At 43.1% G+C, this 24,000-nt stretch overlaps 2 protein-coding genes across 4 annotated transcripts in view; both read left to right on the top strand.

The window, feature by feature from the left end:
• The window catches only part of LOC122259818 (uncharacterized), a 158,468-nt gene that overhangs the window by 26,923 nt on the left and 107,545 nt on the right, over positions 1-24,000 (top strand). The gene's annotated exons all lie outside the window — the stretch shown is intronic.
• LOC147469892 (uncharacterized) overlaps positions 1-24,000 on the top strand; it is a 56,734-nt gene that overhangs the window by 6,819 nt on the left and 25,915 nt on the right. For 2 of the 3 annotated variants that reach the window (XR_015191840.1, XM_086546652.1), the window contains exon 2: positions 7,691-8,361. The exons of the other annotated variant lie outside the window; for it this stretch is intronic. The gene's annotated coding sequence lies outside the window, so the exon portion shown is untranslated. Of the gene's footprint in view, positions 1-7,690; positions 8,362-24,000 lie in introns of those variants that run through there. 3 annotated transcript variants of the gene reach the window in all.

The following is a 24,000-nucleotide window of genomic DNA, read 5'->3' on the forward strand; positions in this document are numbered from 1 at the left end:
GGAGGTGGGTAGGGAGAGAAGGAAAGGAGAATGAACAGAAGATAGATAAAGAAAAGGGAGAGAGAAGCTAGGTCGGAGAAAAGGAAGGGAGGGGGTGGGTAGGGAGAAGGGAGAAGGAATGAACAGGGGGTAGCCAGATGGGAGAGGAATGGGGTTGGGGGTGTGGGGGTGGGGGGTATCATCTGCGGTGCACAACACGTAGCATGTAAAGCCGCTTTTGTACGAGAATTTCTTCCCTTCATAATCACAACTATTTAGCATATCTGCGGTTTGTCTCTCCGATCGCACACAAATTACAAAACAAAACAACCTTGACTGCTTTTGGGCAAACAACTTTTTTTTTTCTTTGTTTTAATATTATTCACCCGTTTTCCTCTCCTCCTTTTTTTTATTTGTTTGTTTCTTTATTTTTGCGTGTCGTTTGGGCGCTGTTTTCATGGCCGGTCGCTGCTCGAAGGTGCTCTTCCTCGTCCGAGTTAGTTTCATGGTCGCAGGTGCTGACCGTTTTACTTGGGGGGGGGGGGGAGTTGACTCAGCGCCCGGCCGTTCGCTCACTCGGTGTTGTAACAAGCATACGTGACGATAGCCGTGCCAGGCTCTGGGGGAGAGAGAGATAAAAAAAAGATAAACCAAACAAGAAAGGAAGAAAACGAGAAAAATAAAGTGGATAAAGCAGAGGGAATAGATATTGAAAGGAAAATGTGTAAAGAAAAACTAGGGAGAAGAGAGAGAGAGAAAGAGAGAGAAAGAGAGAGAAAGAGAGAGAAAGAGAGAGAGAGAGAGAGAGCGAGAGAGAGAGAGAGAGAGAGAGAAAGAGAGAGAGAGAGAGAGAGAGAGAGAGAGAGAGAGAGAGAGAGAGAGAGAGAGAGAGAGAGAGAGAGAGAGAGAGAGAGAGAGAGAGAAACACAATCTCAATATGGCGTCGAGAATGCAACACCCACAAGGTCTTGGCACTGGCACTGGCACTGGCACTACTGCGTCTCTTTATTATGATGGTGTTTGTGATGACGGGTCCCTCTGCCTTTTGTCTCTTTGGAAGCACTTTGGCATTGGGGCCTAATTTCATGCCGGGCAGAGCTATTGTGTTGGCTCGCTTATTTGTCGAAGTGTGATGTAGGTCAGGGCGAAGTGGTATGGTAAGTTATTACCATGCTATATTGGTATGGGGTTGGTAAGCTGTTGGTATGCTGTTTTGGTACGGTTTTGGTAAGCTGTTGGCAAGCTGTTTTTGGTATGGTTTTGGTAAGCTGTTGGTATGGTTTTTGCAAGCTTTCGTATACTGTTTTGGTATGGTTTTGGTAAGCTGTTGGTATGCTGTTTTTGGTATGGTTTTGGTAAGCTGTTGTATGCTGTTTTGGTATGGTTTTGGTAAGCTGTTATATTATGTTTTGGTAAGCTGTCGTATACTGTTTTGGTATGGTTTTGGTAAGCTGTCGTATAATGTTTTGGTATGGTTTTGGTAAGCTGTTGGTATGATGTTTTTGGTATGGTTTTGGTAAGCTGTTGTATGTTGTTTTGGTATGCTGTTTTGGTATGGTTTTGGTAAGCTGTTATATTATGTTTTGGTAAGCTGTCGTATACTGTTTTGGTATGGTTTTGGTAAGCTGTCGTATAATGTTTTGGTATGGTTTTGGTAAGCTGTCGTATAATGTTTTTGTAAGCTGTCATATACTGTTTTGGTATGGTTTTGGCAAGCTGTCATATACTGTTTTGGTATGGTTTTGGCAAGCTGTCGTATACTGTTTTGGTATGGTTTTGGCAAGCTGTCGTATACTGTTTTGGTATGGTTTTGGTAAGCTGTCATATACTGTTTTGGTATGGTTTTGGCAAGCTGTCGTATACTGTTTTGGTATGGTTTTGGTAAGCTGTCGTATACTGTTTTGGTATGGTTTTTGTAAGCTGTCGTATACTGTTTTGGTATGGTTTTGGTAAGCTGTCGTATACTGTTTTGGTATGGTTTTGGTAAGCTGTCGTATACTGTTTTGGTATGGTTTTGGTAAGCTGTTATATATTGTTCTGGTTAGCTGTCGTATGTTGTTTTGGTATGGTTTTGGCAAGCTGATGTATGCTATTGGTATGGTTTACTTGCTCGATTTGTTATGAGCAAGTAATTTGATGTAGGTCAAGATTAAATGTTATGTTTTTTGGTAAACTTATTATATTAGTATATTGGTAAGGTTTATTTATACGACTTTGTCTCTGTGTGTTTGTTTATTTGTTAACAGATAAAGAAGTAAAGGATGTATTCATTTTTACGTGGAATTATCTCGCACAAACACGAACCGGAAGATCAATCGTGCACATCCCAAACAACATATCTTCGTTTTATCGACCTTTTAATAACCTCCTGGCAACCATCCCCCACCCCCTCTAACCTACCCACTCCCTCCAATCACCTTTACGCGTCTATCCCCCTTCCCCCTCCCCCGGTTGCTTGCTTGCTCGCTCGCATGCATCCCTACCTGCCTTCTGCTTGCTTGCTCTTGATTTAGACTCCCTTTATCAGCCAAGTCATGCAACTTCCCCGCCCCGTTATTTCTTCTTCTTCTTCTTCTTCTTCTCCTTCTCGTCCACTTTATCCTTCTTCTTTTCTTCTTAACTCCCTTATTCTCTTCCTCCTCTTCCTCCTCCTCATCATTATCATCATCATCATCATTTTTATTATTATTATTATTATTATTATTATTTTCTTTCTTTTTTCTTTCTCTCCTTTTCTCCTCCTATTCTCTTTTCTTCCTCTCCTCCATTGTTTCCTTCCTCTTCATTCTTTGTCTCCTTCCTCTCCTTCACTACCTTCTCATTTCCCTCTTTCTATCACTCTTTCTCTTCATATCATCTTCTATTTTGCCTTCTCCTACTCTTCTCCTTTCTTCAATTCCCCTTCGTCTTCACGTTCTTCCTCTTCCCCTCTTCCTCTTTTATCAACTTTGAATTCCTCTTCGCCTTCATCTCCACTTTCCCCTCGTCCCTTGTTCTCCACTGCTTCTAATTATTTACCCCTTCTGCTCCTCCTCCCTCTTTCTTCAACTCTCCTTCCTCTGCAACTTCGCCACCCTTCTCCTCTTCATCTTTTATCAACTTTTCTTACTTTTTACATTCTCCTCTTTTTCTTTCTTCCTATTTTTACCGTTTTCTTCCTCTCCCCTCTTTTATCAGTTACCCTCCCCTCCATCTTCCCCCACTCCTCCCTCGTCCTTTCTCCTCTCCTCCCTCGTCCCTCTTTCTTCAGCTTCCTATTACTTCCCCTTCTCCCTCATCCCTCCCTCCCCTCCCCTTCTTCCTCTCTCCTCCTTCCGTTCATTGCCCTTCCCCTCCCCCACCCCCTTCATCAGCTCCCCACCTTATTCCCTTTCTCCCTCCCACTTCCCCTTCTCTTCCCTCCTCCTTCCGCTTCTTCTTCCTCCCTCCTCCTTCCTCTTTTCCTCCCTCCTTATTCCTCTTTCCTCTTTCCCTCCCTCCTCCCTCCTCCCTCCTCCCACCGCTCCTTCTTCCTCCTCTCCTCCCTCCTCCCTCCGCGTCTCAACTGACCCCCAGCATCGCCGTCACCTGTCGCCTCTTCTCTTCTATTTTCGCCTCCGGTTTACGCTTCGCCTGCCTGGGTTTACGTTCACTCGCGATCGCCTTGAGGGCATTTCAGTCTGGTACTTCTGTTGTTGTTCTTTGGCTGTCTCTCTTTCTATTTTTTTTTCCTTTTTCTGTTTCTCTTTCGCTCACTCTCTCTCTCTCTCTCTTTTTTCTCTCTCTTTCTCTCTCTTTCTCTCTCTCTCTTTCTCTCTCTCTCTCCTCTCTCTCTCTCTCTCTCTCTCTCTCTCTCTCTCTCTCTCTCTCTCTCTCTCTCTCTTCTTCTCTCTCGCTTATCTTTTTCGCTTTCTTCTCCCCCCACACTCTCTCTATCTCTTCTCTTTCTCTCTCCCCCCCGCTCGCTCCGCTCGCGCTCTCTATCTCTCTCGCCTCGGCACTCTCTCTCCCTCTCTCTCTCTATCTATCTCTCTCTCTCTCTTTTCTCTCTCTTTTCTCTCTCTTTCTCTTTCTCGTCTCTCTCTCTCTCTCTTTTTTCTCTCTCGTCTCTCTCTCTTTCTCTCTCTCGTCTCTCTTCCTCTCTCTCGACTCTTTTTTTCTCTCTCTCGTCTCTCTCTCTCCCCTCTCTCTCTCCCTCCCTCTCTCTCTCTCTCTCTCTCTCTCTCTCTCTCTCTCTCTCTCTCTCTCTCTCTCTCTCTCTCTCTCTCTCTCTCTCTCTCTCTCTCTCTCTCTTTCTCTCTCTATCTCTCTCTATCTCTCTCTTTCTCTCTTTCTCTCTCTATATATCTCTCGCTCTCCTTCTCCCTCTTCCTCTCCCTCCTTCCTTCTCCAGCTTCCGTTCTGTCGTCGTGACACGTTCCGTCGCCCAGCCGTCGTTTCCTCCCGCTTTCCCCTCGTAGTCCTCACCGCAAGGCCGCGACCACCGCTATTTCCCTTTCCTTTCACACTCCGGTCGTTCGTCTGTCGTTGTATGAGGTCGTGTGTGCATTGTATGGGGTCTGGGGGAATGGTTGGTGGGGTGGGAGAGGGAGGGAAGGAGGAAGGGATGGAGGGAGGGAGGGTGGGAGGGAGGGTGGGAGGGAGGTAAGGAGGGAGGAAGGGAAAGAAAGAGAGAGCGAGGGAGAGCGAGAGAGAGAGAGAGAGAGAGAGAGAGAGAGAGAGAGAGAGAGAGAGAGAGAGAGAGAGAGAGAGAGAGAGAGAGAGAGAGAGAGAGAGAGAGAGAGAGAGGAAGAGGGAGAGGGAGAGAATAAGAGCAAAGATAAGATTAAAAAATGAGAAAGACCCCCAGATCACACAAACCATCCAGTACCCACCCCGTTGTCGCGCTGTCAACGTCGCCGTCAAGCCACCGCCACCGCCACCGCCACCGCCGCCCTGCCCTTGGCCGTCGTCGTGTTTCCCGCCCTGACTACCTGCATTTCCGGTGTCCCCGCGCCTAAAGAAAAGCTCGTGAGCAACGCGTTTTTCCCAGAAAGGGCCCACCGCGGAGGGGGGTTTGTGGGCCGGGGGAAGTTGCCCACAGGGGGGGAGGGGAGGAAGAGAAAGGGGGTTGAGGGGAAGTGGGCCTACAGGGGGGTGGGAGGGGAGGGGAGGAGAAGGGAGGGAGTTTAAGGGAAGTTGCTTCCACGGGAGTGGGAAGGAAGGAAGGGATGTGGAGGGGAAGCGAGCCACAGGGGGGGAGGGAAGGAAGGTGATGGGGGGGAGGGTTAAAGAGAAGTTGGCCAAAGGGGGGAGAGGGGAAGGAAGGAGAGTAGCTCACCGCGACAGGGTAGGTGACAACATTGGAAAATTTCGGGTGAAATCTCATATTCCGGGCGAGAGGGAGGGACAAGAAAAGCGAAATTCCCAGAAGGGAATGGAGGTGGCTGGTGACGAGGAGGAAGAGGAGGAGGAGGAGGAGGGGCTGATGGACGAGAGCTGCAGAGGGACAAATGGGCGGCTTCTGCTCTCGACGGAATCTCGGAATGCACTGATATATTTGATTTCTCTTTTCTCTTCGACAGTATTGTATCCAGGACGCATATCACTGTCTGCTCCTATCTCTGTTGCTCTCTGTCCCTTTTTCTCCCTCCTCCTCCTCCTCCTCTCTCTCTCTCTGTATCTCTCTCTCCTTCTCTCTCTCTCTCTCTCTCTCTCTCTCTCTCTCTCTCTCTCTCTCTCTCTCTCTCTCTCTCTCTCTCTCTCTCTCTCTCTCTCTCTCTCTCTCTCTCTCTCTCTCTCTCTCTCTCTCTCTCTCTCTCCCTCTCTCCTCTCCCTCTCTCCCTTTCCCCTTCATTCCCTCTTTCTCATTCTCCCTCCCACAGTCTCTCTTTCTCTCTCTCTCTCTCTCTCTCTCTCTCTCTCTCTCTCTCTCTCTCTCTCTCTCTCTCTCTCTCTCTCTCTCTCTCTCTCTCTCTCTCTCTCTCCTTCTCTCTCCTTCTCTCTCTCTCTCTTTCTCTCTCTCTCTCTTTCTTTCTTTCTCTCTCTCCCTTTCTTTCTTTCTCTCTCTCCCTCTCCCTTTCCATCTCCCTCTCCCCCTCTCCCCCTCACCCCTCTTCTCCTCCCTCTCCCCCTCCCCCTCCCCCTCATTCGTGTGTCATACTGTCACTCTGAAAATGGGACATATTTTTTACCCCAAACATCAAATTCACAATTCGTAGCTGTCATTAAACGCAAAAGAAAAAAAAATCCACCAACTTTTAAACGCGTGATACATTATAACGCAATATGCATTTTTTTCCCTCTTTTTAAAGAGTGTCGTAATTTTAGCGACCCACTGACACACATCCGGGGTTAATTAGGTCTCGCAACTACTTTGACCTCCTCGTATGACCCCCCCCCCCCATACCCCCTTCCCCCCCGGCGATATTGATCGATTGTGTCACTCTACTTAGAAAATATACTTAGCTTTCGTGTTCTCTTCGGGGGTCGTAAACCTTCTGTTCACGTAGGGTGTCGACGGACTGTGTTACTTGCAGTGTTGGAGTGTTTTTTTGTTTTTTTTTTTCTTTAATTCTGGCTTTTGTTTACTGCCTCTATCTCTCTCTTTTCTCTCTTTTATTGGCTCTTTCTCAGTCGGTTTTGGTTTGTTTCAGATTGTTTTGTTTGTTTCAGGTTCTGGTTTTCTTTAACTTTTATTTTTCCCTTTCTCTTGGTTTTTCTTGTTTCATATCTTTTTTTTTCTTTCCTTTCCTGTTTCTGGTGTCTTTTCCCACTTTTTCTTTCTTTCTTTCTTTCTTGTTTTTCCTTTTCCTCATTTTCTCTTTTTTGACGTTTCATTCTTCCTTCTTCTCCGCCCTTATTTATATATTTATATATCTCCTATCTTTATCTTTATATTTTTCATTGATCATTTTCTTTCTTTTTAAATTCCTTCTATACCTTTATTATTCCATTTGTTCTTCTCTATTTCTTCTTTTTGTTTAATTTTCTACTTTTCCACCTTCCTTCATTATTTAATTTCTTTGGACAAGGTGTGTTAGTTGCAACGAATTTTCAATTGATTTAAGCTATTAATTCATAGGATATTATATCTCGTATTTACCCTCATAATGGCACTTTCAATAGCCGTGTACCCTTAGTAGATTAATCATTCTCAGCTGATATGCGTCTATAGTGACTGCGCCCATCACTCCCTCTAGTGTTAGCTCTTAGGAAAGCGTTGTTTACATGTGGACGAAGCCCGGTGCCAACAGCTGGTTATTCATGGCTTTTTCTTGGGACTTTAAATATAAGGCGAGAACACGCATGCGCACTTGGATTACGTTTAAGTAGACATCTATGTTGCATTTATAATACACACGAATACACACACGCGCACGAGGACACGCACATGCACACGCACATCCACATCCACACGTACACGCACATGCACACGCACACGCACACGCACACGCACACGCACACACACACACACATACACACACACACACACATACACATACACATACACACACATACACATGCACGCACGCACGCATCCATCATTACACAAAAAGGAAATGATTTAGCGTCGGAAACTTGCAAGAGCGAAGGCTATCCATCACTGCTTTTGCAAGGGTTCGTTCGAAGCGAAAGATTTGTTCCCAAAGATTAAAAAGTTACGTCGATTTTTAACGTTGCCATTGGGAGAAGGTGGTTTATTTTATTTTGACATTGTTGTTATTCTTATTTTTGTTGTTATTTATTATAGGTAAGAACATCATTTTATGTCGATTGTTAAAACTGCGACATGAATTGGTGAATTAACGTGTGAGGATTAAGGATTAACTGAAATCTTAGTCATTCGTGTGAGCTTCTGAATCTCGGTGACGACGAGATAACCGAAGCCCCGAAAGCACTTCGTAGTACTTCTTTGGTATGAAGTACATTTGAATGGTACTTTTGAGTGTAGAGACTGACTACATCGGTAGTTGGTGAACTCTCGAACGCTGCACTTGCTTCCGAAGTCTTCTTCGCGTGCCCGAGCTTTGTGACCGTTGCTGAGATCTCCGGGTATTTTGAGCCAATCAAAATAGCCGAGGAGATCTTTAGAGATCTTTGGGTAAGGCTTCGGAGCGACGAGCGGAGGAGGAAGAAGAGGAGGGGGAAAAGGACGCCCTCGCCGCCGGCAGGGTCCTGACCTTGGGTGGACTCGCGACGGCTGCGTGCGAGGATGGTGGTGTGGCTGCGGGGAGCCCTTGGGCGGAAAGAGCATCGCATCCTGGAAGTTGAGTCTCTTCCTGACCTCATCCACGTCTAGGCGTGAAGACCTCTCTCGGTGTCTGCGGCAGGACGAGGGTGACCTGTAATTGGGTCTCCTCGCGAGACTTCTGCAAGGACTTTTTTTCCTCAAAGAGATTGCGAAAGAGTCTTCAGGATGGTGGGTCGACTGATGGTTGAGGACGAATACACGATTAACGTGAAGGTGCGTCGGCCGCTGGGGGAGGAGGCTTGCCTGGCCCCGCCCACGATCACCATCACTCCCGACTCGTCCCTCATCACCCTCACGCCCCCCGACAACTCTACCCTCACCTACGCCCACGCCTCCAAGAGTGTCAATGGCTCGCCGCCCATGGCAGTTGGCTGCAGCACTCTGCCCCGCAGCTCCGCCTCCTCGCGCGGCTCCGAGTGGGCCACGCTGCCGCACCCGAGCCGCCACGACGCCGGCGGCAAACCCTACGGCAACGGCCTCGAAGTGGCACTCAGGAGCAAGGAGGCGCCGCCTGCTAGCAACTTCGTGGGCCTTTCTCTAAACAAAAACCTGGGCAAGCAAGTGCACGATAGCGAGGAGGCTCCGCGGCTCCGGCAGCAACAGATCATGCCTCCGCCGCCGCCCCCGGAGCGCCGCATGGCCCAAGGTTCGCTGCCACTGACGGTGCCTGTGTCGCCGTGCTCGCCGGACCTGCCTCTCTCTCCGCCCGGCGGTATAACGCACGGCTGTCTGCCTCTGCCCATCATCCAAGTCTTCGCCGACGACAGCACACACGTGGCCACCAACAGGTTCACCGCGCCCTCCAAGGCAGTATCTCCGCAGGACCGGGCGACGCGGCAGGGTTCTCCTCGACCCGTCGACCGCTCGCCCAGTCACAGCGCTGCCGGGTGCCTGTACGTGCCACGGATTCCCGAACACTGCAAATCAGAGAGCGGCATGCTGTATGTGCCGCCCGTGGACGAGCAGCACCTCCGGCAGTCCAAGAAGGACGGGCCGCCGGCGAAAGGGAACTCGCGTCGCAAGAGGGCCATCGAGGCCGGCCCGAACGTGCAGACGCCGACCGCGGCGCCCGCTCTCCTCTCCGACAGGGAGCTCGCCTCTCCGGACACCATGGCACGGACACCCCCAGACGCCGTTCCCCCGAGGACGGCCTCTTCCAAGGCCGCCGCTCGAGCCCTTCTGGCTGGAGTCCTGGGACCCCGGATGGACCTCAGCTCGCCCGACAGCCACAGCTACAACAGCCTCAACAGCAACCGCAACTACTGCAACCTGGAGTTCCGATCCCCGTCCCCGCGCCAGACCATGCGCCAAGGTTGTTATAGCAATAACAACAACATTAACAACAACCGTAACAACCAATACTTGACCGAAGAGTCCTACAACAACAGCCTTAACACCTACAAGAGTAACCAGACCTCACCCTTCAGCAGTCCCGACAAGCGTTCGCCAGATGATACAGGTAAGGCCGATAGTGTGGTGCCTGTGTGCCTCTCTGCGCCCCCCCCCCCTGCCTCGCCCGTGTGTGTAGAGTGTATAGTGTATTCGTATACACATAAATGCAGATACATTTACATTTGCTCATTTGGTTTAGATATACACATCAATAAATATTATACACTGTGTTAGTGTATGTGTGTGTGTGTGTGTGTTGTGTGTGTATGTGTATGTGTGCATGTACGTGCGTATGTGGATGCGCTCGTGCACACGGAAGATATTGATATTTCAGATGTTTTTTGTTACGCTACACAAAGGTTTAATAAAGCCGTTGACAGATTCGATATTGTGAGGAAAGAGAGGGAGCGGGATTATTTTTATACAGAAAGAATCTCGAGTTAGAGAGAGACAGACAGACAGAGAGAAAGAGAGAGAATGAAAGAGAGAGAGAGAGAGCGAGAGAGAGAGCGAGAGAGAGAGAGGGAGGGAGGGAGGGAGGGAGAGATGGAGAGAGGGAGAGACAGATAGGAATATGGAGAAAGGGAGAGACAGATAGGAATATGGAGAGAGAAAGATGGAGAGAAATAGAGGTAAAGAGAGAAAGAAATATGGAGATAGAGAGAGAAAGAGAAAGAGAGGGAGATAGAGAGAAAGAGAAAGAGAGGGAAATATAGAGAGAAAGAGAGGAGAGGGAGATAAAGAGAGAAAGAAAGGGAAATATAGAGAGAAAGAGAGGGAGATATAGAGAGAAAGAAAGAGAGGGAGATAGAGAAAGAAAGAGAAAGAGAGGGAGATAGAGAGAGAAAGAGAAAGAGATGGAGATAGAGAGAGAAAGAGAAAGAGTGAGATAGGGGGAGAAAGAAAAAAAAGGAGTAAGAGAGAGAAAGAGAAAAAAGGAGAGGGAATAAGAGTGATAATGAGTGAGTGTGTGAGAGAGAAAGTGAGAGTGAGTGAGAAAGAGATAAAGATAAAGAAAGAGGGGGACGTTTGGCTTTGACAAGCTTATTGAGACAAGTGGTTACGTACATCTCAAAAGGATGAAGTAACATAGGTTATCCTCACCCCAGTCTTAGTCCCTCTTTGGGCTCACGTATATTTGGAGTGAGAGTGAACGAGAGCTAGAGATAAAGAGTGACGAAAAATAAAAGGCAGACAGACAGACAGACAGACATATGTGCCTCCATGCGTCTTTGTTTGTGTCAGTGCATGTGTACCTAATTTGTGAACGTGCGTATGGCCATTTGAAATATAGACCTTTCAAAATGCAGAGTCATAATAACTCTAAATGAGTCATGTCACCGCAATTAACATGCGCCGGTTGAAATACACCGTCATTACGTCACACGTCGAAACGTCCCCAGCGCAGAGGAGGCTTAAGGACGGTAGGCAGAGTGAAGTACAAGGAAGTATCCAGAAAGCTGAAGAAGGCTGAGTAGACTTGATTGGGTGTGATAACCCATGTCAGGTGCAGGCAGGTGGATTCTGGCGCATGTTGGTGCATGGCGCAATTCAGCCTCACGGGTGCATTTCTTAAGTGTGTACGTGTGTGTCTATGTATGTGTTTATGTGTGTGTGTGTGTATATGTATATTATTATATATATATATATATATATAATTATATATATATATATATATATATATGTATATAATATAATATATATATATATATTATGGTATAATATATATATATACATATATATATATATAGATTATATATCTATATATATGTATATATTATTGAATTATGGTAATATAGGTATATATATATATATATATAGATATATATATATATATATATATAGTATATTTAATATATATATATATATATATATATATATTAGTATATGCAAATATATTATATTTATATATATATATAAATATATATATAAAATATATATATATATTAATAATATGCAAATTATTTAAAACATAATATATATTATATATATATATATATAACACACATTATACTCATATATATATATCTATATATATTATATTGCAAAATTATTATATACATAAATAATATATATAATATATATATATATAATATATAATATATATTAATATATATATATATAATATATATATGTGGGTTATATATATAAATATATTTATTATTAAATTTATATACTATATATATTATCATATATATATAATAAATATATTTATATATAAATATGTATATATATATATGTGTGTTGTGTGTGTGTGTGTATGTTTTTTATGTATGTTATTATATATATATATATTATATTTATATATTATATATTATATATATATATAATATATATATATATAAACACACACACACATACACACACCCACACACACACAAACACACACACACTACCCACACACACACTCACACATCACAACACAAACACATATATATATATATAAACTATATATATATTTATTTTAAATATAATATATATATGTATATATATATATATATTTAATAAAATATTTTTATATATATATATATATAATCTATATATATATCTATATATATATATATAATATATATATATATATTAAATATATATAATAATATATATTTATAACTGCAAACACTCTTCCGTTTGATAAAGGCAATAAACCCACTTTACACAAAACAATTTATTGAAATAACAACATTTCAATATCCCCACTGGATCCATCTTCAGTCTAATATATATATAATAAATAATATATAGATATAAATATATATATAAAATATATACATATATATATATGCTTATATATACAAATATATATAGATATGGATAATATATATATATATATATATAATATCTTAAATATATACATAATATTTATATATATATTATATAAATAAATATATATATATATATATATATATATCATATAATAACAATATTACATAATATATAATATATATATATATCTATATATATATATACATATTATATATATATATATATATATATATAATATAAATATATTTATATATATACTATATATATATATATATATATATAGATATATATTAAATATAGATATTATTATGTTTTATATATACATTTATTCCATACATACATAATATAATAATATATATAAAATATATATAAAGATATACATATATAATAACAACCATATACATATCCACATATACATTTAACATACATTTAGTATATATATATATATAATAGAATATATATATATTATATAGATATATATATATGAATTATTAAGTATATTAATGTATGTATAGTATCTTATATTTACATATATAAACATATATATATATAATATATATATACATAAATATTATTATATATATATTATTACAAATATATATATAATATATATATCTATATATCTATATATATATAGTATATATACATATACATATACATAACCAAAGAAGACATATAAGCATATAAGCATTATTTACAAACATTACAGTGAGTTGTAAGTAGAAATAATTAATAAGATATAAAATAAAGCTATAAAATATATATATATAAGTATATATATAAATATGTTATAAAATATTATGTTATGATATAGGAGGGTATTTAGTATTTAGTTTCTGACAACGGAAGAAACGAAGAGACCTGGAACCCGGCTGAGGCATGAAAAATTATTGTAAAATTTTTTTTTTCACTATAAAGGAGTCCAATTATTCATTGTAGAACAATAATGTCAACAGCTTTATTCCGTGAAAGCTCCGAAACACATGAAAAAATGACATGGCATAGAAATAAAATCAAAATCATTCCTAATCTGAGGAAAAGTATCTTGTATATACGAGACACTCTCAAGATGAAGTAGGATTATTTTACTTGGAGATATGCCCCGCGACTGAAGTCTATGAGATAAATAACAAAGCAAACGAACACGGTGGTTTGAAAGTTATTTTAGCAGTATAAACAAGTGAATAAGATATATGGGCCAACGAAGCGTACCGTCTATGCCACTCCAAAAGAGTTGGTTTTTCCCGGTGCCTGAGAGCTTTTGCGAGTGCGGGTTAGAAGGGCGAGTCACGAAAACAGGTATATTGGCACACGAGCACTGGAGGACATCAAGTCAATGTGCAATGCTGAGACGGCAGGACGTGTGTAGTTTTTTTGTGTTTCCATAGGGCAAAACATTATTCGGTGTATAGTATTAGGAAGCAGAGAGGGAGAAGGTACAGACCGTTCCCCTGCTCCTAGAGCGTGTTAACAAGTCCATCATAAGTAGGAACATTGGTGTGTAGTATCCTAACGCAGAAGGGATCTTGTGATGTTTCAGGGGGAGGAAGAGAGGTATGGTAAGCAGAACTTGGTTTTTTTTTTTTTTTTTTTTTGTTTTTTTTTTTTTTTTTTTTTCTTTGGGGGGGGATTGTGGGGGAGGGGGTTTTGGGGGGGGGTTGTTTATGCAATTCAATATTGTGGGGGTCCTTGACTTGGGAGTTTGGGGTTAGGTCTCACTTGGCAGAGCGTTTGAGCTTCCTTCCTGTAGAGGAATTATGCACAGTTTCAGCATATTTTTTTTTGGTTGTAGGTGAATTATTTGCTGCCCCTTTCAATCAGAATGTGAGGATAGCGGTGTGAGGTATTAGCCTTTCCCCTCGTTTCACTATTGCTCTGCTGATTGTTGTGGGGGTGTTTTAATTTTGTCTTTGATGGACTTGGTTTTGTTGAGTGGTGGTGCGCAAGGCAATACCAAAAGCAGCCTTGTCTCTAATTGAAAAGGAGTTGTAACAATTGGGTGGGTGCAAAGAGTAAATTTTGGTCTTTCCTAAAAAAACTGTCTTAAGAAAATGAGACAAAGGAAAAGAGCCAAAAAGAGTTTACTACTCCTTCATTCCTGTAAAAAAGGGGGAGAGGTGAAGAGGGGGGGTAGGAGGGAAGGAGGGGAGAGGGGGAGGGGAGTGTGGGAGATAGGGAGGAGGGAAAGAGAATGAGAGAAGGAGGGGGGGGGAAGGAAGGGGGGAGAGGGAGAAGGAGGAGTGGAGAGAGGGAGGAGGGAGAGAAAGAGATGGGAGAGAGAGAGGAGAGAGCGAGACGCTCGCCCAGGATTGCGCTTATACTCCAATGTTTTGTGGCGTCAGTTCCCGAAGTGTCATCAGTTTGGCCCTCCTGATTTAAGAAACGAGCAGAAGTAAGGTGACGGCTAAAAACACCAGACTATCTATCGAGGCATTTGTATACATGTATTTTGTTGTGTTTTCGTTGTTTATTGTTTTTTGATTCCCCCAGAAGTTTATAATAACATTAGGCTAAACCTAGCTGGGGGATCGAGAGCTCGGCAGGTGGTCGGCAAAGGGTGTGAGGACGGGCGTAGGAGGAGGGGCAGGATGCGAGTGAGAAATGCGAGGGAGACACGCCGGGCGGGCGGCAGGGACACAAGAAAGGGAAGGAAGGGAAGGGGTCGCAGTTGACATGGCGATGGACGGGGAGTGATTGGAAATCGACGGAAGGGGAATTAGTGTCGCGGGTAAGGGTAGGGGAGGGTCTAGTAGGGACAGCAAGACAAAACACACGAGAACACGACGCGAGGAACGTGAGCGGCGGCCGCGACGGCGCGCGAGGCGCACACACAGGACACGAACAACACACGACAAACACATCACACACGCGACACAGAAGCCACACATATATATATATTAGGATATAAAGTATGATATAAGTAATATATATATATATATATATATATAGAGAGAGAGAGAGAGAGAGAGAGAGAGAGAGAGAGAGAGAGAGAGAGAGAGAGAGATGGGAGGGACAGGGAGGGGAGGGGAACAGAGGGAGATGGCGTGAAGTGAGAGATGAGAGAAAAGAGAAGGAATGACAGAGGAAGAGAGAGAAAAAAAAACACGCACTTGATTTTTTTATATTCGATTACAATGTATTTGCATTTATTTATTTAGAGGCAGATACGGTACTTAATTTGTTTATTATATACAGAACACATGCATAACAGCACTGTAGCAAATAGACCTATATGCTGACTCAATTGATTCCGAATGGTCTGATTGTAGCAGAGAGTCGAGGGAGAGAACAGTCCCGTACCTAACCGCCCCACTCCCACCGCCCCCGCCCCGTTCGGGCCCTTATGAAGGCTCTTACGACACGAGGAAGCAGAAGAGAACGGGGGTGGGCCACATGCCGGCCATCCCCTGCGCCCTTAAGGGGAAGGGTGCTTTCTTCTTCTTTCTCTTTTCTTCCTTTTTTTCTTGCATTTTTTTAATTCTTTGCCACCGCCCTCCTCGCTTATTATTAGGTTTTTACAGATTCCATTTGTTTATTATAATTTTTTTTTACGAAATAATTTATTTTTTAACTTTATAATATTAAAATATTGTATTTTAATTTAATACCGGGAACTTATAACAACAAGAATTGTAGTTATTATTCACTAAAAATTAATAATACCACCTACAACGCTTTATAATTGTTTTATTACCCCACACTGGCAGGAGGAGTCTCGATCATTGTTTCTGTCTTCTTTTCTTCCCTTGCCTTTTTTCTGTTATCTGTCTCCTGTACTCCTTTCTTCTTGCTTCTTCACATGATCTTCTGCCTCCTGCTCCCTCCTCCTCCTCCTGCTCCTCCTCCTTCCTCCTTCCTTCACTCCTCCTCCACGTACTCTTTCCCCTCCTCATCCTCCTCGTTCCTCGCTCTTCGTCCTCCGTCCTGCAGTAATTCCTCCACCTCTCTCTTTTTCTCTTCGAGGTGTCGTCCCTAACTTACTTCCCCTTGCTCTCCTCCACGCTCGCGACCCGTCCTGGCTGTGCCTCCTTCGTCCACCTCCTTCCTCCCCTCCTCCTGCTCCCTCTCCTCCCTGCTAACACTCCAACGCCCAAACCACTCTAGCCAACACCAACACCAGGCTAGAGAGGTCTGCCACCTCAGCACGCGCGGCCGCAACGTATCCAATCGCACCCCTTCTCTCCTCCTGCTTCCTCCGTCCTCACCACGCTCTTCTGCTTGCCTTCTTTTCCTCCTCCACCGCTCAACGCTGAGGGCCCCTTACCATACTGCCGCCTCTTTCCCCGATCCTCGGTGTTATTGTCTTATCGTGTTTACAACTTTATGTCCTTCTCCCCTTAACTGGCCTGATTGTATCCTCCTCATGCCCTTCCATTTTTAGCCTCCACCTAGCGTACCCACAGTCGCCACCATCGCTCCCGCCCCATCCGGTGCAGTCTCACCCTCCTCCGCTCCATCCACCGACCAGATTAACATCCACGCCTTGCTCCTCCACCGTCCTATTCTATCCTTGCTCCTTCTCCTCCTACTAACCGCTTCCTTCCGCCTCTTACTTCTCTTCTTTCCCTTATGCACCCTTCTTCCAACCACCGTCGTTAGACGAAGAGCACCGGGGCATGTCGCTGCAGGACACGCAAGAAAGTAAATACAAAACAAAAATCCAACACATGCCTGTCCCCCTCAGCAGAGCCTCACCAAGTCCATCTCCTCCTCCCCCTCGCCAGCACCCCGAGCCACCGCCCCCAGCATCGCAGCAAGAGAGGGAAGGGACCACCCGCGTAAGGAGGGACCTCGGACAGGGACGGGAAGACCTCCCCCTCCCTCTCTTCTCCCCCTCCCCCCCCTCTCTCCTTCGGTTCGGGGCCCCCAGTTGCGCTTGCGACAAACATATTGCCATCTACTGGGCTTGTGCTGTTGCTGAGGGTGTACGCGGGAGGTACGGGGCGCAGGAGCAGTGAAAAGAGCCACCTGCATGCATGGACGAGATGTCAAGGTCACACCGACATCGTTTATGAGGACTAGGGCGCGGGTACGACAGGCACCTCTGGCGAATGGCGAAGGCGAAATATGAGAAAAGACTGCGTGGGGGTGGGTGGGGGGGGGAATGCTGGTGGTGCCGTCTAGCCGGAGTGAACAGGGAGATGAGGAAATGAGGGCAAGAATGGGGAGGGGGGGGAAGGGGGAATGATTAGGGAGATTATTGGATGGGGTGGGGGGGGGGATTGTGAAGGAGAGGGTCGGGAGGGTGGGGGATATATGCTTATATATGACATATGCGAGGTATATATATGCATATATGTATTAATAATAGCATATGTATAGAGATGTATATATATGATATAAATGATATATATATATATATATTATAAAAATATATATAGGCATATATACATATGTATATATATATATATATATATATATAATATATATAGATATATTATATAATATATAAATATATATATAATATATAATATATATATAATAATTATATAATATATGTATATATATGTATATATAAAACATATATATATACATATATTATAACATAATATATAAATATATATATAAAGATATATATATATATATATATTTATATACATATATATATATATACATAGATATAGACATATATATATTTTTAATATATGTAGTATAAGATGTAACATATATATATGATATAGTGTATAGTAAATAAATATATATAGTAAAGAATATACATAATATCATATGAATATATAAATATATATATATATATAATAGATGAATATATATAGATTATGTATAAATAAAAATATATATATATATATATATTTAAATATAAATGGCACATATATATATATTGTATAAAGAAATAATATATATGAATTATATATATAATATATATGTATATATGAATTATAGTATATAATATATATATATATATATATAGAGTATGGTATAGATATATATATATATATAAGGGTAGTATAAATATATATATATATATAAATATATATGCACATATATAAATAATATGATATATATAGAGCAATATATATAATATATATAAGAACAAATGATTAAATATATATGACCACATATATAATTAAAAATCTCTATGATATATATATCATATATATATAGTAATACTATGAATATATATATTATAATATATGCACATATATATGTATATGTATAGTATTAATATAAATATATATATATATATGATATATATATATATATATATATATATGCAACATATATATGTATTATATATATAATATATATATATATATATATATATATTATATATATGCACATTATATGGTATATATAGTGTATATATATAATATATATATATAAATAATATATATATATTATATATTATATGCACATATATATGTATATAAATATTTATATAGTATATAAATTATAGAACGTAATTATGTATATATACATGTAAATAAGTATATATCATAAAATACTGCATCATTATATCTGTATGTATAATATATATATATATATATATATAATAATACTATATAATATATATATTATAATATATATATATATGCACATATCATAAGTGTATGTATATATAATGATATAATATATAATATATATATATTAATTATATAATTAAAACACAAGATAAATAAAAAGAAGAAAATATATAAGATAAATAAGTATATATAGATATATAGGTCACGAAATAATAATTGCATAATAGTACAGTATATAAATATAAAAATATATATATATATATAATATAATAATATAATATGATATATAAAATATATTATTATTTAAAATATATATATATATATATATAATATGCCCCATATATATATATAATATATAATATATTAATATATATATATATATATAATGTATATATAAATATATATGCACATATATATTAATAAATATATAAATATATATATCACAATAATAAGAATACAAACATAACTATCAAATATATATAATATGACACATAAATAAAGTATATAATCCAAACATATAATCATATAATATATATAAAAATAAAAATATATATATATATATAATAGTAGCTCACATATATATTATATATTGATATATAGTATACTATATATTATATAGAGATATATATATATATAGTATATTATTGCACATTATTATATGTATAATTGAATAATAATGATATATTATATATAACAGATAAAAAAATATACAAAAATATATATATATAATAGTTAAGAAATGCCACATGCGACTAGTAACTGTTATAAGTAATACAAAATAAAAGAGGAAACTTAAATATTATATATTATTATTAATATATATATATACATATAATATATATTTGGCAATCATATATATGTATAGTCGTAATAATACTATATATTATAATATATATAGATGAAATAGATATATATATTATTATATCAACTATATATATATACTGTAGTGGTGTGTGTAGTGTGTGTGATGTGTGCAGTGATGGTGTGAATGAGAACAACTGTTAATATGTATGTATAAATATTAATATAAACTTATATATAAAACAAATAAATATCTATATAAATATATCTATACTATATAAGTATATGTAAAGATGAATATGTAATAAGTTTAAAAGAGAAGGACTTGTCCAGCCAGAGCAGCAACAGCACACAGCACACACAACACTCAGAAGAACAACACACAACCCACACTAACACAACGACAGCACCACGCACCGCCACGCAACGAACTCGCTCACTTCACAACCCCACATGCCCGCCAAGCACCACTCCGTATCACCTCCAAATTGTGTGTCCGAGGGTGCCGGAAGGGCACCCCCCAACAGACAAGGCGTCCAGGCTGCAGAAAAAGAAACCAATGTGCGCTGCCAGAGACTGGGCGCGGAGGAGGCAAGGGGCCAGCCTTGTCGCCGATCAGGAGGTGGAGCCGCCTCGGTACGAGGAACGAGAACGAAAGGACCGAAAAACTACGCGCGACCTGACGAGAATTGCACACATGGAGTTACTGTGAGAATTACTTCTGTGCGACTAAAAGGCGTTGAACACCATAACTAACCATCCACAAAGATGCGTGAGAGATATAAATATATTAAGAGTACCCCAATGAAAGCAGTATGGCTGGAGTGTACATGAATACGAAGATGATCATCGGGTAGACGCAAACGATCGCTCAGGAAGCCAGGCCGTACCGGGGGGGGGAGGGGGGGAACTGCAAGAGGGATGGCGAAGGGAACAGAGGCTGCAGGCAACATTGAAAAGGCAGCGCGAAGGAAGGGAAGCGAAGGGCAGAACAAGGAGGCGCCACTCACTAGCTCGTCCTGGGGTCCGACGCGTCTGTGCAGAGGCGGGCAGGCCAGGATGCAACAGGGCCGGCGGACAGCACCACGAGGCTAGGCGGTGCGACGACGGGCGGCCAGGCGTAGCCAACTCACCATCGGAACTCTGACGTCTGTTCAGTTTCAGGTCTTTTTCATGCCTCTGCGTCTTACTTGTTGTTCATCTCCCTTCTCCGGGTCCTCGATCCGAGCAGGCGACGCGCGGATCGGTTGACACACATGAGGGAAGGAGGGAGAGCTGCGGGGCGACAAAAGACAGATTTACAGCTGGAGCGGGGAGCGGGGGGTGGGGTAGAGAGAGGGGGCGGGCAGAAGAGCCAGAGCGATGACACGGAGCGCCAGGCAGTTAAGGGCGACCAGAGAGCATGTTTGGCAGAGGGAGCAGGAGAGCGGGACGAAGAGGGGCAGGAAGACCTGTGCGATCGACCCGAATCTCACGAGCAGTCAGCAGAGCGGTTACAGATAATTGATAAAAAGTTGCAAAGTCGCGACCAGAGTAACAGTGAGGAGGTAATCGGTCGACAGACGCCTGACCAACCGCAGAGTCCCATAGCGCTCGAATCCCCGCGGCGAAAACGTGCACTCACCCCACGCGCCGTTCGTTAGTTGTCCCCCGTTTTTTTCCCATTGTATTTATTTTATTTTTTATTCCGCGGACCGAAATGCCTAGGGATCCGAGGCACATGGGCAGAGCGGTGAGTGTCTGGCACGGGGACGGACACGGCGTGTCCGGCAGGCAGCATTATGGTTTTGTTTCTCTTCTTGGGTGTTAGCGCCATCAGTACCACCTTCGGCGGGTGGAAATGTTTTACCCTCCGTTCAGGCCCCTGAGTAATGGTCGGGGTGCGGGCGGGCCTCTCCCGTGCGCTCCCTCCCTCCATGCCTGCCTTGCTTTGCCAATTGCCCCGCCCACGATCCCTCCCCTCCATGCCCTGCCCCCCTCCGTCCCTCCTCTTTTTCCATCTTTCTCCTCTCCATCCTCCTCCTCCTCCCCGCTACCATCCTCACCCCCATTCCCTTGCTTGCCCATCTTGCCCGAACCCCCTCCGTCCCTCCCTTTCACCTCCTCTCTCCATATCTCTATTCTCTCCACTCCCCTCCTTGCCTTATTTCTTGCCACCCTCCTCCTCCTCCTCTCTCTCCCTCCCTCCCCCCCCATCCCCCTCCCAGCCTTGCCCCCCTCGCGTCCCTCCTTTTCTTCCCCCTCCTCTCCGCCATTCTCCTTCCCTTTCCCCCTGTCCTTCTCTTTTCTCCCACTCCCTCTCCCATTCTCCTCCGCCCTCCTACCTTATGCCACACGCGAGCACTCACATAACCCTCATCTTTACTCCACGCATGTCTTCCCACCTTCCACATCCACCATAGCCATCATCACAAGATCCGGCGGCCAAGGGATGCGCAAATGACCCCCCCTCCGTTCCGGCAGTCCTTTTCCTTCCGTTTCTTTAGTTATTATTACCCCTTATACTCGCTCTACGGTCAGCGCCCCTGCCGTAGAGTCTCGCCGATGTTGCTCCTTCGACCATGATCCACACTTCCTCCCATTCTCCCGCTCCCCTCCTTAGTGCAAGTGCCAGCCCATCCTGAGTAGCTCAAGGCCCTGACTCAGAGACCAGTTCTCTTACACTCGAGCTCCTACTCAGCCCATTCTACTCCCAGTCCTTGCACCGAGCACCGACTCCATCCCTCATCCGTTTCTTTTCCACCGCTCACTTGGTTTCATCCTACACCCCAACCTCGTCAGCGCCAACAGGCCAATGTGCCAGAGGACACCCCCCTAATCCGTCCCCGTCTTTCGACTCGGCTCTCCCAATGTCTCACCCGCCCCCTTGACTGCCTTGCCAGCCCCTCCATCCATCATCTTTCCTCCACCCCGCCATTCCTCCCCCCAGCCTTGCCAAGAGCCACGCCACCTAAGTACCGTCCCAGCCGTACTTTCCTCGCTCTCTGACCATTAATCTCCTACCCCTCCATGTGAGTGTCTCTCCCTCCCCCAACCTCCTTGGCCGCCCCCAGTCACGATACATCCCTCATCTCTGTATCCCCTACGCACTTTCCCTGATCTCTTCCTATCTCCTGTGCCTCCCTCCCGCGCCCCCCCGAGCCTCAGAAGTACATCCGCAGCAGCAGCTGCCGGACAGGGCCTCCGTCCGCCTCGTTTCCTCTTTCTCACTTCCTTTCGCACCGCTCAGTCACCATTACGGACTCTCGTCTCCCTCCGTTGCTATAAACCTCCCCTTGCTCCCTCCGTCCCTCCACCTCTTTCTTATTCAATACCTCCGCTCTTTCAGTCACCTCCCACCTTGTTCCTTTTCACCTGTCCCCTCTCAACTCGTTCCTTCCTCCTTACGCCCTTCCCACATTGTGGATCATCTCTCTTCACCCCCCGTCTCGATTTTCCCTCTCCTCTCGCTTCCTCCTCCCATCCATTCTATCACCATCCTTGGCGAACACAGCCCCACTTTTTCATTTCGCCCCGCACACCTTTTCTTCCCTCTATATTTCGTTTCCCCTCCATAGTTTGTCTCTGCTCCTCCACACTAGAGAGCTCCCTAGTCCGTCTGCAGCAACGACGTATAATCGCCCTTATCTATCTCTCCCACTATCTCGCTTTTTATACCGTACCTTTGCAGGCAACTTTCTCTTCTTCGTCCCCTTTTATGCTCTCTCTATGATCACCCAGCGTGTCTCCTCCTATTCTTCACAACACCTTTCCCGCGTTCATACGCACCTTAGCTTCCTAGCTCACCCTCCTACGCAGTCTCCCAGCGTCACCTTTCACGAGCTCCCTCCTCAGATATTCTCCACCGAGGCTCTCTGTAGTCGCCTTCCTCTCCCCTCCCCTCCTCCCTCCCTCCCACTGCTCTTCCTCTCCCGTTTCACTCTACCCACCTCGTATCTCTACCTCTTCCCTCCACGATCGCAGGATCCTTGCACCTGATTCTTCTCCACTTAACCTCTCATCCATCCTCCCCCTCCAATGATCCTATTATACAAGCAGCCACGAAAGCAGAAGAGTCCAGAAATGCCCAACCGCTCGAGGGACCTCTCAACAACAACATCGCATGGACAAGCCAACGACCTCAACCGAGCAGCCGGGCTAGATAACTTAGTAAGTAAGGGGCCCGTTCCGCCTTTGCCCACCCGATGCCCACCCTATGCATGATGGCCACACCGGCCGAATGCCCACGGGCCGATGCGGCTGCGAAAAAACGACCGCTGCCAATCACAACCATCCTCCCACTACAGAGCGCCCCCTACCGCACAAGGCCCCACCGACCTCCCTGCTTGCCCTTCCTCGTAAAAACCAACCCCATTAGCCCCGCATTTTTCG

The sequence above is a fragment of the Penaeus japonicus genome, unplaced genomic scaffold (assembly GCF_977035675.1).
Source record: "Penaeus japonicus unplaced genomic scaffold, GWHDUDI00000001_assembly GWHDUDI00000018, whole genome shotgun sequence".
In the NCBI taxonomy this organism is placed as follows: domain Eukaryota; kingdom Metazoa; phylum Arthropoda; class Malacostraca; order Decapoda; family Penaeidae; genus Penaeus; species Penaeus japonicus.